Source organism: Solenopsis invicta, chromosome 5, assembly GCF_016802725.1.
Source record: "Solenopsis invicta isolate M01_SB chromosome 5, UNIL_Sinv_3.0, whole genome shotgun sequence".
In the NCBI taxonomy this organism is placed as follows: Eukaryota; Metazoa; Arthropoda; class Insecta; order Hymenoptera; family Formicidae; genus Solenopsis; species Solenopsis invicta.
In genome coordinates this window covers 15,474,243-15,497,441 of record NC_052668.1, presented here as the reverse complement: position 1 = coordinate 15,497,441, position 23,199 = coordinate 15,474,243, and the positions used below count along the sequence as shown (strand labels likewise).

Below are 23,199 nucleotides of genomic sequence, written 5' to 3'. Positions count from 1 at the left end.
ACTTTTCGTAATTGTATTGCTAAAAAGTATCGCTAAAAGGTTTATTTTTAGTTTCCCACTCTTTAATTAATTTATTTTTTCTATGTATTAATCATAGTTTTTTATTTTTATTCATAAATAATTATAAACTGACCCATATTTTAAACAGGAAATAATTTGCAAGCAGTAGAAATTAAAAAAAAAAATGTTTATTTTACATCCCACGCGACCATTTGTGTCATAAAAAAATCACGTGTCTGTTTAAAGTCAGGCTAAATAAACGAATGTTTTTAGTAATTAAAATGCGCGCGTTCAAAACATTTCTTCGTAGATTAAAACACAATTTCTTTAAGTACCCCGGTACTGCTGATATTATAGTTCACATTCGCTCAAGTGTAATCTTCTATTTTCCTTTACCGAGTCTCATTAATTTCGTTATCAAAGTTTTTTAATTACAATCTCTAATTAATCCCATTAAAGTCGTTAGTCGAGCCGCGCGCGAGTTTAATTATGATTTACGCTGCAGCTCGTCGAAGCCCGTCACCTCCGCGACAAAGATCCGCTTTTTCGACCCGATTCTTCGACACGATCCCCCGACATTGCGGCAGCAGCGTGACATTAAACGTCGGCGCGCGATTTACTCGCTGAAAATGTCTCGGGCAACGATCAGCGCCCGGCCGCCTTTGTCGGACGTATACTTGCTCGTGTCAGATCCGTACGACGGCAACACCACGTGTGCCACATCGCCGACGCCGCCACGGCGAAGAAAGTGCACCCGGCCAAACCACTTCCGAGAAGCGCATAAACGCGCGCGATGCTCGAGGAGTGTTCCATTGCATTGTTTTGTCGATCGGGCGCGTGTTAACGTCGAGACGCACCGACTCGTCGTGCACACCATTGTGACGCCGAACTGCGCGCCGTGATCGATGCCTGCGAACATCCTACGACTTCCTGATGACGTATACGATTTGCTTTTCGCTATCCTCGTAAGTCCATCTCCAGCGTTTTTGCTCCGTTTTAAAAGTTTTAGGAGATAGGGGAATGTAAAAAAAAAATGAGAACTTGAAGACTTACGGACAGTATTTTTTATTTTGCTTTTCCAGAACAAGGTTTCCAATCTTGCCTGGGATGTTTCGTTTCTTGCCTGAGGTGCTGGCCACCCCACTTACTTAAATGTTAATATTTAATGTGACGTATCATCGAAGAAACACAAGTAACAGGATATTTATCACTGGGAGGAAACCGGAAAATTTTAGGAAATTTATTTTTTAAAAAGCCTTGGATTTACATGGGATTTTATTGATAGAAATATTTTTTAAATTTTAATTTTATCTCTCTCTCTCTCTCTGTCTCTCTCTCTCTCTCTCTTTCTCTCTGACAAAAATTGTTTCTTTGATTATTTTTTTCTTGATGAATGCAACATTGATTAACACAAACATGGCATCCACGTGCATGTGACTCGCGAGTTAAAAACTATGTGACAATACGTCGTTCTAAATTGGCGGTGGATGTTTAATCACCTTTCAAATTGTGCGTTTTCGATCCATGTAACGCGGACAGATCGTTGTATACCACATGTTCAGTTCGCGTTATTTCCTTTCTCAATACTTTTTCAAATTTAAAATTCGAAACTCGAGTAACTTATCAAAATTATTGAGCAGACCTCCTTTTTATCGTTATATAGCCATTCTCATTATTTAAATCAAGACTTATCTTTGTGATTGATCATAGGATTAAGAAAAGTATAATAAAGTATCATTTCAAAGCTGCATTTAAAAAAAATTCTCCAACGTCCTGAAATTTAAAAAAATTTTAAAATTCTTGGAATTCTCGAGAATTCTTTTACAAAATTCGAGTAAACATTCCGAGTAACTGTTCTTGCTAAATATTGCAACGCAATAGGCAACTTATGAATTATGAATCATTTAGCATTGAGAATCGGGGGCTCGCTCATTAAATCTTCAAGAAGTAACGGTAAGGGTTAAAAAAATCACGTGGAGTTCTCCTCGGGTGCATTCTCAATGAAAGGATGACTTAAAAATCCCTCGCATGACCCTGAAGCAAGTCATTATGTAAACTACATATAGGAAAGGGGGGAGGAAAAAAAGATGTATTCTCTGCACAATGTGTATTCGCAGCGCGGCTTTAGTAGTCTCCTTAGCCTTGCCTGGGAGTCTCTTATACCTCCGAGTTTATAACGCCGCGGAATATACTGCTAAGGAGAGAAATATGCTATTCATGCACACCATTGGCTATATCTCGTCCGGCCGCGCGCAGCACGGAGACGACCGCGCGCGGTCGTACGTTTGCGTGGTATCGCTCGCCCGGACTCAAATGGGTTTAGAATTACAAGACAAAGTGAGTGGACCGAGTGCATTATCGCATGCGCTGACATCGTGAGACCCGCCGCTCAATTATGCAGCTGGGTGTCAGCTTTCTTCCCGTTTCGCTCTTCTCTTCTTTTTTTATTTTCATTTTTCCTCGCTTTCGTTTGTGCACCCGCAGTATTTGCGTTATCACATCTGGACTGTCGGTTCTAGGAACCGCGTCCGCAGAAAGACGATCTCGAACGTGATAGAGTGCATACGCTCTCTTTCATCGTGTACATATTTGAATTAACAATAAGATCGCATCGATGTAGAATCAATTAGGGACCCTAAAATCAGAGTCTGGCTATTGGATAGCAACTTGCGATTGGTCTGACGTTTGACACTTGTAATGTCCAGACTCTGATTTTAGGACTTCTAACAACAACTAAATGTACCGATATCGTCGGAATTTGTCTCTTCGACTATCCGAAATTTTCCTGAAGATGACGCACTAGTGAAGAAATCTGTGAATGGACAGTACAGTACAAGGAACAAGAGACGGTTGACCCTGGGGTATCCATTGGACTTCTCGTGACGGTTTCTTAAACACTTTCTTTATTCGGAGTCAGGCTATTTGTCATACTTTGATAATTTTCTTTTCCGGTCCGAAATTCTTCTTACGAGATAAATGTTCGGGACGTTACGCGGTGATCTGCTCGGTAAAGGCTCTCGTCGCGGTTGTTCGTGCATATACCGGCCGGTCGTATATTTATAGTTTGACCGTTAAAAACAACATATAGCCGAGTCGCCGTGGCCGCGGCGGCGGCCCGTTCAACGGGCCACGTAGAGTACGGGACCGGTCTCTTAATCTTCACTCGAAATAAACACGCACACGTGCGCTGTGCATCGTCGCGTCAGCAGCAAAAACACGCCTCGGGGCCTCCGACGCCTTCGGGACATTACCGATCGCCGTTTTACGAACGACAAATACTCATTACTTCTGCCCGATCATTCGCTAAATAGAGATTTTATTTTTTTTTTTTTCGAGATTTAACTAAAAAAATTATCCACGACGGCATCTTCCTAAGAAAGAATAACATTTGATTCATCGTAGCTGAAGGTGAATCAATAGTTGCAGAAAAGGAAAAATTCTCCAATATCTTCAAATCGTACAATGAGATACAATAAAAATCGTAGAAAGCTGTGAGAGAGCAAAACAAATATACTTTTGGACATTATTAAGCTTTTGAATAGAGTAAAGTAAAGGAATAATTGGGACAACACCCATGGTAACACAATTAAATCTGGATAACGTAACAACAGTTATTCAATTAATTGCCAAAAGAAAGTAAAGTTCTTAATATAATTCTTAATAATAATTCTCTATCGTGAACACTGTCGTGCTTGACTATCATTTCTTTCTCGCCAGCTCTATTTTTTATAGCAACGCACGGCTACATTGTACCCGTAAAAGTTTACAGAATGAGGTACGCTCTGTATCTACAACGAGGGTCGTTCACAGAGTCGTAAAATAATCGTGTCAGTTCCGCTCGCCGTCCGAATCCCTCCGAACAAAGAGCCGTCCATTCAGAACGAAATCGAAAGGAGGATTCCGAAAGGGACGAGCGGCATATGTCGGAAACACGCGAATACCCCCGCGCACTATCATCGACATATGCTCTCATTCTTCCTCGCCGCGCTCGGGCGCGTTCGCTAATGGATATGCTAATATCCTGCACGCAGTCGCGGTTGTCGGCGTCATCTGTCACTTTCGCTGTTTAATTGAAATCGCATAAAAATTGAGCGTCACCGATTTTCATGAAGTTTTCGCGAATCAGCGAGAACGAAACGCTTCGTGTGTGATCCTGCAATTACTATGCCTCGTTTACTTGCGTCAGCCGGGTGTTAATTACGCCGTTGTCCATCTAGATACTCTTTGTCTCAGTTCTCTTCGATGCTTTCAAATTAACCTTGCGAATTATCGACCGCATCGATCTCATCGCGTTCTCTCTCTCTCTCTCTTCTCTCTCTCTTTGTGTGTATGTATGTGTTAAATGGAACCTGGATCTTCCTTTTTCCTCCCGTTCGATAAAATCAAAGATTCATCGAGGAGGCCACTGAATTTTTCGGCCGGGATTATCGCGCGAGATCGGTGAGTCGGAGGAGAGTGGGTCGCGTTCCTTCGATCCCTCGGGTGCGAGTTAGGTCCAGTTACGGGTTGATCGTTTCCAAGTAACGATCCCGTACGCGCGGCTCATCGAGCGGTTTTCGAAGCGCGGATGCACGAACAAATGACGAGATGCGCGAGATGGGCCGAGGGGGAGGACGCCTCGTCCATCAACAGGATCCGCTTGCCCCGCGGCGAAACGCCACTTACACCGCCCGAGTCATTATCTCTCGTAATCGCCGCTCTTAATTTCATTTCGGCCCCCATACGCCAGAGGAACGGTACGCATATTCGAAGGACACGCGAGCGAGCAGCGTTTATTATCGGCGAGACCTCTGGGTAATTTGTCGATATACGAAGTGATCCGGGATCATCGGGTATTTTTTTAGATAACGAGATAAGCTCGTGATTTTCCAGGCGAGCACAAATTTGCGATCTATACAGAAAATATCGTTTTTATTAAATACACACAGAAAGAAAAGATTTATTAAAACAACTTCACTGATTCATAGCAGTAATATAACGGACAGCCAGTTTTCCATGTTAAAGTAACAAAGTTTTACAGCTAAAAACAACAGAGATATTCTAAACGATCGAGTTCCAAGAAATTCCCTGTATTTGATATGTATATTTCTCTTTTTATCTTTTTCTTCTACTCGCTGGAACTTGAAATTTGTTGTTCAGCCTTTGCAATTTGAAGGTCTGCGAGCGCCTCGCATAGAGATCATCCAATGTACAGACTGTACAGAGGCCTGTGCACTGCATGATCTCCAGACGAGGATCAGACTAAACAAGGGAGCCGAGGTAGACGCCAGCACGACCGTAAACGGCGGTATTACTGGGCCGTAATATAGCGGGTGACCGTTTTACTCAAGCAGCGAGCGAGGAACAGACTGGTAGTGCGATGCCATATCTTTTATCTGATCTGAGCTTATCTCTAAACCACCGGGCAAACACCATAATGTCGGAGCGGTCTTCTAACGCAGACAAACGGAACAAGCATCCCGCGTCATGGATTCCGTTCGTTTTTACTATATAAATGTATATGGGAATCAAATTTCATGCTTTGGATATTACTGTTATCCGTTTATCTAAAGGTAAACTTAGATACGAGAAGATTGAAGCATACGAAAATCGTTCGATAAGCCCTTGGAAAAATATATAAAATGGTATCAGACACTCCCAGAAAAAAAGTTGTGTTTAAATTGATGAAATTGTTTCGTTAACTTAGTTTCTTTAAGCTGAAGTAAAGATATCTTTGAAGAAAATAAAAATTGATTTCAAGAAATGACGTTATTAGCCTTTTCTCAAATAAATAAATTATTTGTTCAAATTATTCGTTTAATTTAAACAAATAATTTTTTAATTTAAAGAAAGTATTAACCGAAATGTAGTAAATAATTTTGTAGGTTTGATTTTAAAAATGTTTTTTTTTTTATTTATTTAAAAAAGGACTTACATTATACTGCTTATACAGCCAAACTATTTCTTCAAATCGAAGAAACTTTTATTTAACCGCATAATAGCAATGCACAAATTGCTTTGATTCAAACAAATTTCTTTTTACTTGAAAAAACTTTCCTTTGGATGTACACTAAAAAAAAAGTTTGGTAATGACTTTCAAATGTTAAATAAAATAATTCCAATTAAATAATTTAATTAATATAATTTTACTTTACTAAATATTTTGTAAATATTACTAAATTTCATTATACTTACTAAATATTTAGAAATGTAAAATTATTTTTGTTTATATTAACCAAAAATATTTATAATAATTGGCATTACTTCACTCAATTTTTGGTAACTATTACCAAAAACTCTTTTTTTTTCAGTGTTTAAATGTAATGCCCATATAAAGTATTTCCGTGCTTTGGATATTATTCTTATCTGTTTATATAAAGATAAACTTGGATATGAGAGGATTGAAACACATGAGGGTCGTTTGATAAGTTCTTAAAAAAATATATAAAATGGTATCACATATAAATGTAATACACATATAAAATAATTATAATGAGCTATTTTTGCTTTTTTCCCAAAAGGAAATAAAAGTAATTTACTGCCAGTGTAGATATCAGTCACAACACAATTGACGAATCCGTCTGATATTTTATACGTATAGAGATTTGCAGACGTCAACTATCATATAGACCAATTTGATATCACTAGCACCATCACATATATTTTTCTCTTATCAAACAATCCTCGTGATTACGCGGTCTCTCATCATCATCATTACACCAAGAGAGTCGTAACGAAACGAGGGAGAAAAATGCCTAATAAAAAAGAGAAATCCTCGCATAGTAACTTTACTTCCTATTCCGAGAATTAGACTCATGGCGATCTGTTCTAAGCACCGTATAACAATCCCATTTTACGGTACTATAAATCTTTCTCTTCTATTTTACGGTACTATAACCCCCCCCCCCCTCTCTCTCTCTCTCTCTCTCTCAACTTGTGATTTTTTCGTGAGCATGGACGCCACCATAATTTTGCGCCGATAAATGCTGAATGCTGACGGACGTGAAACGTTTGTGTGCTACGTCACGAACAACAGACTGCATTCTTCCATTTTGCAAATGCTCGTACAATTTTACGCCCGAGAAGTAAGAGGGAGCACTCGTGAAATTGTCGTTTCTGACATATTTATGTCGTAATCACACACAAAAGGCAAGCTTTATAAATTGCAGAACGACATAAATTGTTTGAATACAGTCGATAAACGTGGAAAGAGCTGTAACAAGCTAACTGTCCGTAGTCTAAACTAATTTTTAAACTGTCGGCTGTATAAACAATTTATAGTTGTTAAAAGAAGAATCGTGTAATTTACATCAAGAGTTTATGTCGTTCTATATACACAAGTTTCAATTTGATTGAATTTATGTATGCGCGCTTCTCTTAGAAAGCTAAAGTTTTGGGACTCATTCTTCCACGTTCAAATACGAATTTGCTGAACCAATTTCCGTCCTTGACAATTTTACATAGACAATGAAATTTACGCTCTTCCGCGACAATTCTCTAATAAAACTAATTTGCACTTTACCAGAAGTATTATAAATTAGACATTATGTTTCTATAATTTTATAGAAATCCACCAACAAATATTCATGAAATTCAATTATTCGCCGCGAATTTCATAAAATCGTCATTACTTAAGTATGCGCATTTTAAATTTTATGGTTAGTTCATTTGATTTTTTTTTTTATTCCCTATGTTCGAAGTTCGTAATGAGCGTTGTACAAATGGTTTACGTAAAAGAAAATTATTACGTAATTTTTCTGTACTATAATTTTATGCATAATTTTGTGTGTCAAAGGTTAAACATTTTTGTTTGTTTAAACGCCATGTGCTTAATGGCAGACGGAATAATCGTCTGCCATTAGCACACTCATTTCATGATATTTCTCATTTATCACTGCATTAATGGCACCTTCAAAGAAATTCCATCAGCGTTATCGTGAGATCCATTTGAACCTAAATAGCGACAGTCGACCAGCGAGGAATCGCCTTTTAAAGATCTCTCGAGAACACGTTGAGAACTCGATGAAAGATTGAAATTTTACCTCCTTTTGAAATGACGAAGCGCTAGTACGTACGTATACCCGGTTACGTAAAACTTCCGTTTGAAGATAATTGAAATAGATTAAACGGAATAAATATAACATCGAGAATCCCAAGGAGTTTGCGCTCTCCCGGGATACTCCGACATTATCTCACGACGCGAGAGGATGAGGGAACAATAAAATCGCGCACGTAGGTACTTAATTGTCATGGGCGCTGAGCATTGTGGCGTTAAAGCAATTTAGCAGCGTGATAGACGCTGTAATTAAATCAACAATTAAATTACACCGTGTCCCTCGGTCTCTGTTCTTAATACATTCGCGGACGCGACGAGCATCTCGCGGAGAGGGCTGACACCCTCCCCCCCTCCTCTTCCCCGGTGCATCACGCGGGTAAAAGGCTCGTTATGCAACACGGTATCGGGTCGACGACCTCATTGTCTCCGTATACACCTGCATACAGTCAGCAATTAACCGAATAAGAAGTTACGGAGATAATGATGTGCACACGCACGTTCCTTTCCCCCGTCTACTAGGATCATAATTCCGAAGCGACATTCCGCGGAAGTCAGTATTATCCGAATGATGGTTCTGCGAGAAAGCATTTCAAGAAGCACATATTAAGTGTTTAGTACGTCGTAATCTTCGTGTGTCGATATCGAATTGAATCGCGCGCATATAAACACACGAAAGGAAAATAAAAAAAAAAAAAGAATATTTCTTCCACTTTTGGGAAGAAATATTAACGTCGTGAAAAAATAATTATTCAAGTTTACATACTCGAGGTCTTATATAAATTCTTTGTATAAAAATTTATAGAATATATATATTAAAAAAAGCTATAAGATATTTTTACAAATTTGTCACTTTACATTGAGAAAAAGAGTTGTTAACTTTACTAAATTTTTCAACTTGATTAAATTTCTTTATTTCAAGTATTTATGTATTTAAGTTAAATACTTAAACTGAAGCTCAATTATTTTATGTATTTAAGTCAAATACATAAGTATTTGAATTGAAAAAAATTTAACCAAGTTAACAACTTTTTTTTCAGTATTATACGAATTATATTAAACAGTTTATATAACTGTGCGTACATTTCCTTGAATTTTCCACCCAATTACTTTCTATTATCTACGATATGGATATTTTAATTTTTGTATAAATTTTTACAAACACGTTAATGATCACCGTGTATAGTATTTTATGCTTCATAATCCGCACAATTGAAATATGAAAAATTTTTATCTGCATTTTATCGCGTTCCATTTTTATATGAATGGCACTCTTGTGCGAAGAAGAAGCGATTGATTTTCATTCTGCCCAGGGCTGGCAGTTCTCATTTGATCTAATATTTGAAACCGTGACTGATAAGTCTTGATTGCTCAAGGGATATTTATTATCAGTTAAAAAGCTTCATGAACCTCTTTATAGATTTTGCTTTAAAATGCAATATATATACAATAGACTCAGATAGAGACAAAATATTCGAGATAATATAATCAGTAGAAAAATTATTCATTTTTTTGTTTCTTATAAAAATATTTGGCCTCTTAACGTAAGAAAAATTTATAAAAACAACTATTCTTTCAGAAAATAATTTTTATTCAAAATAATTCTTTGACAAATATTCTGTTGCATTCGTAGGAGAGAAAGTGTCTTTTCAAACGTACAGTTATTCTTCGAACGATCGTAATTAAAATGCTTTTTTTTATATGCCTGGCTTTATCGAAGCGCCACACTGACTGGAGCAAGATAGAGACCACCGGAATTTTTTTTTAAGGAATTCTCTCTCGACGTAATCTGCGGCGCGGTAAACCGACCGTATAGCCTGATGCAAATCATCCGGTGCAATCATCCAACTGATGATTATTATTCCCTGAAGAACCGCCTGTTGATGTGCTTCGCGGCTACATGTCTCGCCGCGGATCGGCTGAGATTCGTTCGCATCCCTAATAGCCGATTCCGCAAATGGATTGTGCCGGTCGGCCGGCGTGCAGCTGCACCAGAATATAAGAACGTTAACGATCTCGGTGGCGCATTTTATGCAACGTCACTCGCGATGACATCTAAGAACGGTGGAACGATTACTAAGTATAATGACTCGAGATAACGGAGCGCCGCTCTTTGCGGGGGGACACTTTTAGCTTGCGCTGCTCTTTGTCACCAAGGTCCGAAAATGTGTGGCACGTCAGTTTAAAGAAGAATAAAGAGCCTTTTTAGCCGCATTTATTCTCCCGTGGAATTTCCCTTATCTCTTTTTCTCTCTTGCGCCCGAGTTGATGTTCGTTCTCTGAATGCGGAAAGTGTGACGTAGTGCGGTAAGAGTGCACATATAGAATGCATCTCTCGCCATTTTCTTCTCTTTCATCACGCAGTCGAAGGAGCGGGTCCCAACTTGGTGCGACTTTGAATTGCATTCATCTTTTTTTCCCTTCACAGGTAGTTCTCTTACAATTTCACCGGACGTGCCTCGGAATTCGTTTACATCGTCCGTTCCGTTCGCACGTGTTACGAACCTCTGAATTCGCATTCGCAAACGTTGGAAAAGCTGGCCTGGTTTTCCACGATCCATTTTTTTTCTTCACAATCAGTGGAGTCACTAACTTTCGCGATTTCCGTATTCACTCGTGCCGGAAACGCGCATAATCAATTGGTGCCCCGCTATTAAGACAGCCTAACGATTTATGAAACAGTTTTCCATTTATTTTAATCTGTACCGTAAAATTTTGCCGTATTTCTGCTCTTTGAAATAACTTTGTATTACGTGGAAAAAAAAGAGACACATCGCGATAAGTACCACATTTTAACTCATTACGTAAATTTCGCCCGAGTAGATACAGTTTTGTTCGCAGATATGGTTACATTTTAATTTATTGCTCGAATCACTCATCGCGCGTGTGTTTACGCGCAATAAAATCTTTTCCTATCAACAGCCATTCCTAATCGAGCGGCGTCGCACACTTCAACGGGATATAATATATCCGTTGATGCACCAGACGTTAATTGCATACGGGATGGCGATTAATCAAAGCTACCTCGGTCGGGGATAACCGATAGTTGATAGTTATCCAGCGGGGCAGGCTTTCATAAAAGGAAATCCGTCTTTAAAAAAACGCGAATTTAAACGCCCATGGAAAAAGTAGATGAGCGCGTTGCAATGCCTCTGAATCAAGTTTAAAACACTCACGCACACACACGTATGCCAGCTGTCTTCAGATTACGTCTCCCGGTGACGCTGCCGATCGTTCGCTTTTTACTCCGTTGCATCGAAAGGGCTGCGCCTATAAGCCGCTCCCGTTTTGCAGATGTGTCACGTCCCGACAGCTCTTACTTCGCTCTTTTCGACGTGGCTGAAAGCGTAAATAGGGCCCTTTCAGAGGCGAAAGAGCGAGGGAGTGTGTAACTCAATCCGCAAACAAGGTCGCAATGCAGCCGCAAGCGAGCCGTGGAAGTGCGATAAGTAATTAGCTATAAACTCGTTGAAACTTACGAAGTGACCGAAGACATACCTGCCCCCGTGGAGTTGTGTTTCGATCAACTTAACGCCGTGAGTCTCTCCTTCTCGCAAATTGAATTTTTTTTCACACAAGCCATGCCGTAATATCGACGCCAACTTGTATTCGTAACATTTATTTGTTCAAATTTTACATTTTATTCGTTAAAATTACTTACTCTAACTTTCACAGAGTAAATTTGCGACTTTAATTGATACTTGATCGAAAACGTTGTTATACACTGGCATAAATATAATAAATAATAATAAGATATATTATAATAAATTATTTTAAATATTTTGTATATACTTTTTAATAATTTTTAATCTCTGGTATGTCTGGAGGTCAATCTTCATATCGTCTCGCCATTTCTCTTCTATCAACTCTTGTCTAAATTCATGACTTTACATAGATAAATAGAATCAGATTTATGGGGTGACTTTTGCACCCTCTCCTTTGAATAAATTTCAAAAGGAAATAACCGATGTTTTCACAAGGATATTTTTATCCTCGTGATGTACGAGAATACACTTACAAAAAAATACATGTCGTGTTTTTATCTTATATACTTTAACTTATTTAAATGCCCCCGACGAAGGCCAGTTTCGTCAACCCTTAGATACGCCTCTGGTCGAGAGCGTCGCCGATCGGTTCAAGACCCAACACGAGGTAACACGTGTAAACAACGGAAAAATTAAAGAAGTTGACCGGGATTTAAACTCGGATTTAAATTCCTTCGTTTCGATAGCTAATAATACTTTCACTGCTATTCCGAAACGCTCCACTGCTTTTCCAATCATTCCATTCGCCTATCAATATTTAACGGCCTTACGCTCCTGAGTATCTCTTACACACGTATCTTCGTGCACAGAGTATCGCGCATGATGCAAGGTACATATCGAAAATTCAATAATGTCTCGCAAAAGTATACATTATCGTGACAAAGACTGATACATTATCATAACAAAATAAAGATGGAATGATTCGCGCCTGCGAATTTTTTTTTGTACAATATAAGTTTGAAATTCAGACGAACCGTTAGACGAAATGTCAGACGTAGAGGTGAGATGGCCTCAGTGGATCTCAATGTTGAATAATAATTTGTTTACAATCTCTTTTCATATAATTCAATCTTTTACAATAAATTCTTTTGTGCAGAAAATTCTTTTATGGTTGACATTTTTGTCGGTCCGAATGTCAAATTTTTTGTAAAACAAAAAAAATACGCAGGCGTGAACTTTCCTGTCTTTATTTTGTCATGATACATAATCAATTTTTGTCAAAAGAATTGTGTATCCATAATATTATGATATTAACTCTTATGGAAAAATATTATTGGATTCGTGAAAAAACTATTGGCAATTATTGGAAAACTATTTGCGTTCAATAATTTCCAGATTTCCACTATTGAAAATTACTAGTAATAAGTGCATTCTCGCACGTTAAAAGATGTTTTCAATAAAAATTTAAAAATCAAACAATATGTGTCATGGGCTGAAAGAGCAAAGCTAGGTCGTACTAATATAAACGATCTTTAATCAACAACGTTAAACGTTTCGACCGTAAATGCGGTCATCTTCAATAAACAATATTATAAACAATCAAGTAGATTCTTTAAAAAGAAAGAATATTGCTCGTATTTATTCCGCATGTTACCACATATACAAAAATTAAAAAAAATTATTTTTAACATTTGTAAAAAAATACACAATCTTTTTTATCTATATTTTAACTTATTTAAAGCTTAATTGAAAAAAGATATTTTATTGTGTTTCCTTTAAGTTATCGACATAATTATTGCATCAGACAATATATGCATATCAATACAGTTATTACAAATGATAAACTCAGAGCATTTGAATAAAAAATATTGACTTAAATTTTATCAGTAAAATTTTCAAAATTTCAAATCATTTTTAAAATTACAATTTAAAATTTTGTAATAAACTCAATAATTTTATTGATAAAAAGTCACTTATTTTTTATTTAAAATATTTTTTCCTAATAATTTTGTTATTACGGCTTATCAAATCAATTACGGTTTATTAAATCGCGATCAGTGATATATCACTCTTAAAATCAGTGCAGAATAACATATATTTCCGGTGGAAAAGTGACGTTATCGATTCTATTATCGAATTGAGATTACGACACGGGATGCGGAGAAGGGTAATAAAGATTCAGATATCCTCCGGTTACACGAACGCGACGGGGCTCTAGTTCATTCTCCCCTCGGCAAGACGGAACACGTCGGTGCACGTTTGCTCCGCGAGCAGGCTTGCGCTACTATTCTGCTATTGTTAATAAATACGAATCTGCTTCGTGATTCTTGCTCAGTTCGGCTATGACCATTGGCAGAGCAACTGCCGGATTGGTTGGTCGTGCGTTACGTGCGATGTCGAAGAAGATAATTCGCAGCATTATGAACACCGTGACGTGGTTGACGCCGTCGCCGAAGAAGCGAAATAGAGAAAAGGACAATGAGAAAGTGAATTCACCGCGGAACGACGCATCGATCGCGGATGCTACGGATAAATCTCGTTGTACGGAAAAGACCGAGGTATGATCGGCGATGTTTAAAAAAAAAGATTACGCTTATTTTAATTATTACCTGAACTATTCGCTTATCGTTTCTTAATGAATAATTTTTAATGGGAAATATTTCCGCCTTAGCCGATTATTTAGAAAAAAAAAAAAAAAAGAATAATCAAATCCGAATCCGTCTGAGAATCAACTTTGATATCGTTAGTTCCGTAATATCTCACATATCGCTTGCATATGCGCGAGGCTAAATATTTGTTGACGAGAAACCCCTCGGAGGAAATCACTGGGGACCACATATCGATAGCGTATCGAGTATCGTACACTATGCACTCATGGTTCGCCGCGCGACGCATGGGCCCCCATGGATGACTCACTGTCGGCGGAGCCGGAGAGAGAGACAGAGAGAACTTACACACGAGGGTTCTCCTCGTTCCTCTCTCTTGACGATACGGAACCGACGACGCCGACGACGGTCCTCACATTCCCGTCCGATTGTCCTGAATTGAGAGGGTACATTCCTGAAACCTTACCGAACCGCATGCCGGTACGCGGCAACTATCGGATTCGGAACGGACGCAGCGCGGCTCGATATTTGACTTGCAAATGAAATTTTCAACATCGGCGCGGGCTTCGCGCGAATTTGATGGCTTTCCCCCTCCCCCCTTTTTTTTTTTAATCGTCGCTCTCCCGTAATCCGGACCGAGTCAACCGTAATCGGACAAATGATGTGCACGATTGCGATGACTGCCGATAACCGGATATGCGCGTACGAGCGTCGTGATTTTAATTGTCGTGAATTTCGATTAATCGCGATATGTGATTTTAACGCGTCGTCCAACAGCTGCAGCACCTCCGTGTATTCCGCCAGCGCTGCAAGATAGAGAGAGATCATTATTTCAGAATTTAGAAACGACGCAATTAACGTTGACAGACGCGATTATAAAACTTTACCAATCGGAAGTTGATTTTAGTTTCGAGACACACCTGTAGCGAGCTTTAATGCATATACCTGGTATACCGTAATATCTCGTCCGGTATACGTAGCGGCTTCCAAGGTATCCCATTGCGAGACCGTGAAATATCCGTCGTGTGTCGGCAGTAAAGTATCGCGATGCATCACGCAGAAATAATAAATGGTTCCCGAATGTCGCAGTCAGCTACGGTTTAATTCGATCCTACGGCTTGACTCTCGCGCATATAATTGCGCAAGAATTTTAATACACTTCCGTGATCAAATTTTCCAATAAAATAATAAAATTATTAAAAATTGATCTCTAAATCTTCGTCAAATTAATCAACAAGTAACAATAACCAATTTTATTTTTACAAAAAAAAACTCCAATTTCTTCCATTTATTTTATTCATGGGTATACGAATTTTATTTAATTAAGGATAAATTTTAACTATTTTTAAAATAATAAAAAAAGTTATGAAAAATTATAAATTGTTCTGTATTGCATTTTAGGGTACTATAAACAAATTTTTAAGTAATACAAAAATATTAACACATAAAAATGTGTGCAATACGGGTACATCTTTACTTAATTGAATAAAATTTGTATACGCAGAAAACAAAGTTGATTGTTATTTACAATTAATTCGACAAAGAGACTTCATCAAGAGATATCATGTTTTAACAGTTTTATTATTTTACTACAGAATTTATACTTTAGCTAAACTATTTTTTATTGTTATACTAAAATTTAAAAAATAATAACATTTCAAATTTTTTTGTATAAATAATTTTATTGAGATTCTAAACTTATGGGTTAATATTTTGTAACCTTAACGATTTTGTTATGGTTACACTGTTTTTTTATATCATATAATAGCTTCACAACAATGTTAACGACATTGTTAAGGTTACAGAATCGACTTCTTAGTTGTTTTGTAAATAAACAAATAGACAAATACATTTTGTTTATGTAGACTAATATCTACATAGCAATGAAATTTTACATAATTATTCAAAGTATTTATATAAAAACATTCTGATAATTTTTTAATACATTCCCATTAGAGCACATTTCTATTTATTATTAAAATGATTTTTAGGTAAAAAACAATCGCTATTAAATTTTTTGCATTACTTTGAAATGCAATATAGAACAATTTGTATTTTAATAATTTTTTCATTTATTTTTACAAACAAATGGAATACATTCTTAAGCATTTGAATTAGATATACATTTTTACAAATTTTTTGTGCGTTTCTGCGCCTAATTTATTACGTTCTTAGTCCTTCCATTTCGGCGTTCGTGCACTGGATCCTTTGTCGTCGACAAAACGAATCTCCTCCGTGAACGCTAACAAGAAAATTTCGCATGTGTCCGCGAGTGGAGTAGAAAAAGGGTTGAGAGGCCGATGCTCCGCATGATGTAACCGCATGGCGGTTCGAAGACCACGACTGCCCTTGATGCTTCTTTTTTTTTGCAAAGCATGATGATCTCGATTACATCTGGCCCCGTGAACCTTCTCCTTCTCCTCCTCCTCCTCCTCCTCCTACTCTCACTCCTGATCCTTCGCTTCTCTTCTCTTCTCTTCTCTTCTCTTCTCTTCTCTTATTGCTCGTCGTCGTCGAAATGGAGCCTGTGATTGATGGTCTTGTGCTTGTTGTGTACGCACAGTCTCTCGATACGTCGATATACCGTTAGCTTATCGTCTGCATTGTCAGATTAAAGCGTGCGAACGGCCTGCGATCTGTTACCCCAACAAGTGCAAGTAGTTTCGCTCAGCTGCATACGTTCTTCCTAGAGTAATGGTTCTTAAATCTTCTTCTTGGCATAATAATATTCGCTGCTGACGCTGTCTGTTTTGCTTCTTAAGTGTCTACATGAAACATGCATTTTCCCGGTTTAAAAGCAATGTTTGCGAGTTAACGTAAATAAAATTATTTTTATTGTTAACTTTTACATTAGCAGCTTTCAGACAATATTTGAAACATCGGTGATCTTTTTCTTCTCGTTTATATTGAAAAAAATTAATGTTGACCAAAAAGTTAAAGATGACACTACAAATTATTATTATAAAACGGCATTCATTTTTCCGCAGAGTTCTAAGGCACATCGTACAGCGTGAGGTATACCAATTCCATTGTTTCTTGATGAAGGGTCTATTTGCACTCCACGCGCATTCCGTACTTAACATAAAGTGAGAGAGGATGTCTCGCGAGATCGTTGGAGAGAAACTATAAAACGCCTCGGCACGACCGGCTGTTTTTCAGTTGCTTCTACGGGATCGTCACGCCGGCTGCTGGAAAACAAGCGGCTTAGCTTCGCCCATTATAGGTCGTAATGCGGCCGGCGACCAATAAGTCGAGCGTCGCGGCGCGGCGGTGGAACCATCGACCGGGTTGGTCGGTCGGTCGGTCGGTCGATCGTGCGCGGGTTCGTCGTCCTAGATCCCTTTTTCCTTCGCTACGACGATTACGGACGCTTCGTGGAAACCGAAGTGGCTAAGGATACACGCCACATCTGTCCCCCGTTTATTAATTGACTTCGCGCGCAGTCGCACACGCGAAGCCGATTTTAATCCGAGAGATCTCGTTAACTCGCGAATGCTCGCGCGCCGATCGGTTCAGTGAACGCGAACATCATCCATTGATACTCGCTTCGATTAACGTTATCTTAAGAATTTAGAACACAATGCGCATCGATTGTATGGAAACAATTAATATCAAATACGGTTAGAGAGGAAATTAGATACGCCTAATTACTCGACTAATTATGCGTACCGCGCCAGTCGAGCTTGCACGGATAATGGCGATTAATTCGCGCACTGCAGGTAGGCGTTGCGGTATTAACCCAATTTATTCATGTAACTGTACAGATTGGATAAGTGCGGTATTCGCTGTTAAAGTTTTGACAAAGTAATCTCCCGGGCGTAAGTAACGTGGCAGCCGATCGCTGTTCCGTCAGATAATATCGTCAGTGCACACGAATGCACGCGCGCGCGCGCGCGCGCGCTTATGCGATTCGCTCGCCTGCTTGCATCCCGCGCATCCCGCTGCGCGATATTAAGTTCGTCTCTTAGCGAGGGGAAGGGGGATTACGGGGCGTCGCGGTTAAGGGCCGTATGTTGAGATAATACGGCGGACGCGCGCCTGCAATTAATTGTCTTTTCCCACGTGTCAGAACGATGCATCGGACCTATCGTCGGGCGAGCTCTACTTCGAAATGCACTCTGCCGATAAACACTGCAATTCGTCATTACGCGAGCTCTACGCCCGCGCGCGTGACCTTTTATTGTCTACATTCTACCTACGATAATCATTACCCGCTGCGACCGAGCGTGGTTTTTTTTTTTTTTTTTTTTTTGCGAAGAGAAGAGCGTTTGATGCGCCACTGACTTTATACTGGCGCACCATCTCGTGTCCCGCGCACGTTTTAATACGCACTGAAAAAAGAGTTTGGTAATAGTTACTAAATATCGATTAAAGTAGTGCCAAATGAGTAAAACTTAATTTTATCTTTCTGAATAATTAGCAAGTATTGTTCAATTTAATAATATTCACAAAATACTTAGAAAAATAACTTTATGTTTCTGATTATATTTAGCGAGTATTATCAAATGTAACGTTTATAAAATATTTAGAAAAGTAAAATTATTTTCCATTATATTAATCAAATATTTAATTGCCATTATTTCAATCAACATTTGGTAGTTATTGTCAAACTCTTCATTGTCAATGTTTTTTCAGCGTGCACAACTTAGAATATTGAAAACATTATTATATCTCGAGTAATAATTTTTGTAATTTTCAGTTTAAGGGTATTCTCTAATCTACAACGTAAAAAGATTTGCCTATTTTTTGGAAATTTTATTTTAAAGCAAATGCCTGTACTTTGCCATGCATATAAATGCGTCTCGCGCAACCTTAGGTTCACACACGCAAGATGCAGGAATGCGATAGCGGCAGCAAGAATTGTGAAACTGTCGACTTCGCGTCCGTTCCGTTGTCGCATCGCGAATTCGCGTCCTTTGTCTTTTGTCGTCGACGACGATTGTTCCGACTACTCTCTCTTTCTCTCTATCTCCGTCTCTCTCTTTCTCTCTCGACCGGGCAATGGACCGTCTCGCCGTGCGTGCACGCACGCGGAGGTGCGTCGTCCGTGGGATGGGCGCGTAATTAGTCGGTATGCGAAACGCGCCGACGTCCTTGAATTCGCGCACGCCAACACATATACGCGTGTACGCACACGTCCGTCCGTCGCATCGACTTCTGCAACCAGTCAGTCGCTCGCGCGCCGTCGCTCGATTTCCGATTCTCTGTATTGAGTAACGCGGTATATTATCGGGACCCCCTCATTACGTCGTTCGCGTCGAACGCGGTAATATCGAACACGTTGTGCGTATACAACTGTGGCAAATGCCGCGCGAACAACGGGAGACGTTATGCTCGAGCCTTGCCAACGTTGAGTCAACTTCTCGAGTCTGAGTTCGCTAATGAATATTAATTGGTGATAATCAAGAGCGGTCTATTCGCACAATTCTAACCGCGTCTATCTGTGAAAGTAATGAGAACCAAATTGTGGTATCTATATAAGAGAAAGCCTGCACGAGTCCAAAAGGAATTCTTTCGACGCCCGTACGTATCACGCGATACACGCGTTCCGCTTCCTCCCTCGCCCGTTATACCTTATAACGCAACGTTATTTGCAACCACAACGTAATTCCGCTTTGCATGTTTCACGTCCGCACAATGGGAGAATTATAATTTTTAATTGGCTAAATTTGAATCGCATTACGCCAATTAATCCGCGACCGGACGCCCCGCTTCGATGCGCTCGCGTCAGGAACACGTTGCGCTATTACGAACATCACGAGTTATTGCAGTCACGGGTGTAGGGAAGGAATAAATCGAGGAAGGAGAGAGAATTGCGATTCTGTAATCAGCTACGCTCGTACACACGTACTCTCGGTATTTGCCATTATAACGCCGCAATTTGTTATCGCATGTTTTATGGATGAATTAGTATTTTCAAGTATCCCTTAGCAACATTATCAGATAACTATAATTCCTCCTCTTACGTGTATCTAAATGTCAGGATTGGGTAACTAGTAAAAAAGTTAGTAACTTTTAACTTAGTTAATTTTAAATGATTTTATTTTTAACTAGTTATCATATTTTTGAAACACATATTTAATTTAAGTATTAACATTTTTCCTAAATTAAAAATTTATGCAAAAGAAAAATTATAAAAGAAATAATATATAGATACAGTCCCACATAAAAGAGTGATATTTCTTTGTCATATAAACTTAATTAATAAATAAAATATTAAGCTTGTGTGATGGTTCATATTATAATTGTTTTGCGTAATTTAATTTTAAAATTTACACGAATTTCTAATTTAATATGAATAATGCTTTTCAAAATTTATTTTAACTGAAATTAATTTAATCTCGACGTAACTAGTTAGCTTTTTGTTCATTTAACTTTTAAAGTAATTAAATTACTTTGTAGCCATTAATTAAAGTCATTAAGTTTTTAACTTAATTTAGTTGAAAAAATATATTAACTCATCCAACTCTGTATCTTTCGGTTGATAAAAGATCGTGACCTATCGCATCATAGCGAGTGCCTTGTTAACTAAATAATTAGTTATTGTACGTGCATTAATTGCATTATTATCTAAAATATCGTGCCACTCATTAACGTGGAATTCCCGAAGAAAGTTCGATAACCTTCGCTAAGACGACGAACTCGGCTGAAAAACTGTGATCATGTTGTTTGACGCTTCTAACTCGAAGTCTGACGGAGCTTACAGCAAGTATAGCTCAGTGTCACGGTTAAAAAGCTCTCGGTTGTTCCCTGTTTATTGACGTTTACATAGGCGCCTACTCGTACACCTAATATCTTTTCGCAATGATCAACGTTTGCAACGATCAACGGGAAGTTCAGCGAACGGCTGCGCGTTAGTTTATTCTCTTCAGGAAACAATTAGCGTCTATTCTTTCGTTCTCATACGCGATAATCCAGTCGCGAGTTCCTAGTCGCGATAACAGAATATTTCTTGCTATTGCGTCCCGGCCGCTTCCTCCGAGCGAGATTTTCACGCTCGAGGACTCTCGCGAAAAACTCGAGCCGCCCCCGACCCCTCGCTGTTTTCGCTGCCGCGTGGCTGGCAGAAAAGGAAAAACGGACTTTTCCGAGCGTATCCAGGGCATTAATGGTTATTACGTCGGCGGAGAATGACGGCGCGCACGCCGCGCACGCTTGTCGGGCCGGCAAAAACCGGCCGCGAAATTAATGTTCGCCGCGCTAGGAATTTCTTTCTCACCAGAAGCTCGCCGAGGATGCGTGCCGCTGGCAGCCAGCGTTGCGGTTAATCTTTTTGTAATATGTATCAAGTTTTGGGCTCCCGTCATCCCCCTGGACACATGCCACTTGGAGTAATTACCTCGCGAAATTGTTGTACCGGACGGTTAAAGAGTTGCTATCCACCTCTTTCATTTCTTTCGGCTAATGCACAAGCAGATTTTATCACAGAATAGCGACGACGTGAAAATAATCGCGACGACATGAAAATATCATCCTTTATTGTAAAGTTTATTATATACAATGTTTTATACACTGCGGGAAAACATTTTTTTTTAATGAAAAAAAAATTATTTTCTTAAAAAATATATTTTGATGATATCATTTGTTTGTTCTGTTGTTTAAGTAAAAATATTTACTATTTAAGTAAATAGACTTTAAGTAAATAAACTTTAAGTAAATAGACGTATTACCTTAAGTATGTAATTTTGGAATTTTACATTTTTTACATAATTTTAAATAATAATTTTACCAATAAACTTAATAATATTATTAAGCTTAATTAAATTGTTTCTCAGATTAAAAAATCTGATTATCTTGAATATAAAAAAATAATTTTACAGTAAATAGTTTTCAAAACTGCAAAAAAAATTACTTGAATAAAAATTATTTCTTCAGTTTATTCATATAAATATTTCAATTAAGTAATTTTTAATTGGACTGCAAATCAAATAAGTTATTAGGACCTACCGAGTAAATATTTTTTTTATGTCAAATTTTTGTGATGCAACATTTTTTTTCTCAGTGTTCTCTATGTTTGTTGCCACTTGGTATTTATTCTGTAAAAGAATAATAAAGAATCATAAACTGTTTTATATATTTTAAACTCGTTAATCCTGGCTGAGGTAGAATTTTTTGCAACAAGATTTCTTTACAGATTTTCGTGGTTGGGAAATCTTACAGACGCTATAATTAATATAATAATGCGAATAAGTTTTCTGAATAAAATATTGAGATAAATCTTTTTAAATTAGTTTTTCAAACACGTGCGCTGAAATCTTTTTGACGCCCTAAATACGGCGACGTATTTGCCTCCTCGTAAGGAATAGAAAATAATGACTTCCCCCAATGCACATAAGGAGGCGTGATCGCAATCAACGGGCGGAAACCAACGGAAAAACGTTTTCCACGCGGTAAAGGCCATTATAAGCCCGGTGTGTTAGTTTCGCGAGAGCGGTGCAAAGCAATATTCCATGCTCCACGTCTTTATGCGGATTGTGCGTTCACGCTCGAGGTACTCGGGGGAAAAAATGCGAATGGCTTTTCTCACCACTCGGTGGAAACTCGCGTAATTACGAAAACTCTTATTGCTCAGATCTTTTTATATACTGCCCTAATAACTAACGAAGATATATATACGGTTTGAATATTTCATATAGACTAGGGAGGATGTAGATACGGATAAATATGGATGTGAAAGTTTAAATCTCTTTCTTTCGTGTTTTTTCTTGTCTTCAATCTTTTCCTTCTCTATGCAGATCTTCAAGTTCCCACGAGTATTTTAACCCCATTCTTGGATGGAATTTTCTAAGTTTGTAGAAAAATTTTTTATAAATTTTATATTTTACACGGTAAAAATGATTTTGTTAAAGTATCTAAATATTTAGCTGGATATTCAGATCCGAAAATAAATCTTAATGGACCATTAAAATAATTGTGACGAATTATTTTGATGGCCTAATAAAATTATTATTAGATGCGCATTCGTATCTGTATTTAATAAAATTATTTTCAGATCTTTTTCCAACTAAATTTTTAGATACTTTAGCAAAATCGTTCTTTCTGTGTACTGCTCGAAAGTTGAAAGAGCTAACAATTC

The 23,199-nt window shown here is 38.2% G+C and overlaps 1 protein-coding gene across 4 annotated transcripts in view; it reads left to right on the top strand.

The window, feature by feature from the left end:
- Positions 1 to 23,199, top strand: part of LOC105198556 (signal-induced proliferation-associated 1-like protein 2) — an 86,403-nt gene that overhangs the window by 41,589 nt on the left and 21,615 nt on the right. The window contains exon 1 of one of the 4 annotated variants that reach the window (XM_039449531.1): positions 18,409 to 19,646. The exons of the other annotated variants lie outside the window; for them this stretch is intronic. The gene's annotated coding sequence lies outside the window, so the exon portion shown is untranslated. Of the gene's footprint in view, positions 1 to 18,408; positions 19,647 to 23,199 lie in introns of those variants that run through there. 4 annotated transcript variants of the gene reach the window in all.